Below are 2,765 nucleotides of genomic sequence, written 5' to 3'. Positions count from 1 at the left end.
GGCAAAATCAGCAGTGAGTTTGAATTACTTGAGAAGGGTAAACTGTGACTGCATGACCAAACTTGCAAACAAAGTCAAATTTGCGTTGGTTTAGGGGTAGGACTGTTGCTGAGAAATTACATGATGCGTGGTAGAAGCAAGCGCTCATCAGTTTGTTTTCATGTTGTCTGGAAAGGCTTGAAAGAATATCCACTGACCAGTGAATGTATGACCTTACCATGTTCAGAAGCAGATAAAGGAAAAAACATTTTTTAAGAGAATATTTATTAAAAATTATAATTACTCATGTCATTGAATAAACATGATTTTCTCTATGCACGTCTGAACACTTCTCACCGACAGAGTTTGAAAACTGAACAAAGGGATGTTGAGGTAGATAGTAAGAGTTAGGCTCCATTCCCCCAGCAGATTTTCTGAGCTTCACAACAAAATAATACAATTTCAGCGAGCCGCCCGTGGCCATTTAATATCATAAACATCTGTATCCATGTTGCCACATCTGGCAACAATGAAGACAAATTAGATACGAATTTCAGAGTGTCTGGCAATGAGATAAGGCTCTGGCATGCTAAATTCATTTTCTGGGCTCATTCACAGGGGTGGGGAGTCCAATGCTGGCCTAAGGAACTGATCCCAAGATCAGTGTTCGATTGCTCCCAGTAAACTGGTGTGGGTCAATGTGTGGGGCTCAGAAGCTGATCCAGGACCAGGGGTTGGGGGGGACTCACTAACCCCTACTGTAAGTCATTGGTGGTCTGAGGAATAGTCGACTTCCTGTCTCGTTTCTCTGGAGCCGAAATCAAAGAGGGGAAATGATTTTGCAATCTGACCAGTGTTTTCTTTTTTCTCCCCGGCTGGAAACGTGAAGGTTCTCGCTGGCTGCAGTCTCTGCAGGAGTTTACTGGCTCTAAATATATATATATATTTTTTTCTCAAGTAAACCTTTTAAACCCCCCTCAGTCCCTTGTTATGGCACAAATTGTTTCTCGATTGCAGTTGTTTTCAAAACTTTCCCAGAGGAATGAATAAACCATTTTGGCCACACCCAAATATGTGGAGGTAAATTACATCCACACAGGTAATTGCTACATGCATAGTAGTTTGGTGTGTGGTTATAGTAATACATAGTAATAGTTAAGTGCAAAACTATGTTTGCTAGTGAGAAGTCTCATCTGAACAACATTGTGGGGAAATCAACAAGGTATAATCTTAACATAAAGAAACCCTTGGTGATAGTTCATGAACTAGGATTTTTTATTTACACGGGCAGCTAACTAACTCAGTAATGGGAACAACATATACATTTCCTAGATCAATGAAAAAGACATGAGATGAAGTTTGGTTTTACTGACTAATAACATCAACCTCAGCATTCTTTGTGTTCATCAAACATCAATTATCTAGCCATGAATTCACTACACTGTTTAAATTCCGGAAGGTTTGAAGTGAATGCTTGCAGGCTTTGGTAATTCTCCAAGTTGATCAAACATCACATCTTTCTGCACCACCTCATCTGTATCGGGTCATGTTTGTTAGACCCCACAAGGTTCTCTAAACCAATGGGAGGCCTTGGGTTTGAGGACTAGCTTCAGCAGCTGTCTTCCAGGTGTTTAAATGTGTGTGGTTCTGGTTCCAACATCTTGTGCTTATCCCAAGTTCCTCAAAGAGCTGGCAAGACTTCCAACAGATTGTTTCATTCCTTCACACTGGGGTGAATGTATACTCCCCAATAAGCACTCAGTGAATAACAAGGTGTGTCGCTGAGGCTCAAGGACATGGATGGGTTTTCAAACAAACCGCTCTGAATATGATTCCATAAAACAAAAGGTTTAAACAAAACATTTGAATACATTTTGAAAATGTGTTGTAACTCAATGAGGTCTTTATAAGCTCTTGTAATATATTCCACATTGGAAGATTGGCAGATGAAGTGGACGGCTGAATTGAATGCCCTTAGTAAGGTGTCTTTCTATAAGCCCACCTCAAAATACTGGCACCACCATCCGAACTCAGTGAATCAGCCATTTTATACACAGATCTCCAGTGTGGCAGTGAGAGAGGCCACAAGACACTTTCCAAGTGCAAGTTTAGACAGCTAGCGGACAATAACACCTTTTTCCTCCACGTTGAAAAGGAGAGGCCTGAAAAAACAAACCCAAGATGTGAAAAAGCCAGAAGGGGACAGGCTTGGGGAGTGAATCATCTGGTGAAAAGCTTCCATGTGCTGGATACAGCAAGCGCAGCAAACCCCACCCTCCTTCCTAGAGACGAAGGCCCAAAGAGGGGAAGAGGGGAGCCCTGTGACTGGCTGGTTGGGAGAGAGCAGGACCAGACCAGACGGCCAGCTCCAACAGTTCCAGAGACCTCATGTGACTGTTCCTTTCCTTGACAAATCTGCCCTAATTTGGCCTTCCATCGATTGTCTCCAGGGTACTGAGTCTACACTGAGCCAAAGACTGAAGAAGCTAGCCCTGAACTTCCCACACACACAGACAAATGCCAAACGTACACGCACACACACACACACACACTTTCCCAGCGTACACTTGTTGGATTCTATTTGGACAGCATGGTGGGGGGGCCTCATGGCAGGCGCAAGCCGTCCTTGGAGGTCTGTGGTTCGGCTCGGAAAAGCCACATCAACCCCCCCTTCTCATTCCTGGCTTCAGCAATACTCTCATATACCTCGATTCTCTTCGTCCTCCATTACAGAACAGTGGTGTCTGTGCATGGTACAGCCATTTAAAGATAGGAAGGAGTCACAG

This window comes from Oncorhynchus clarkii, chromosome 21 (assembly GCF_045791955.1).
Source record: "Oncorhynchus clarkii lewisi isolate Uvic-CL-2024 chromosome 21, UVic_Ocla_1.0, whole genome shotgun sequence".
NCBI lineage: Eukaryota > Metazoa > Chordata > Actinopteri > Salmoniformes > Salmonidae > Oncorhynchus > Oncorhynchus clarkii.
This window is presented reverse-complemented; position numbering follows the sequence as displayed.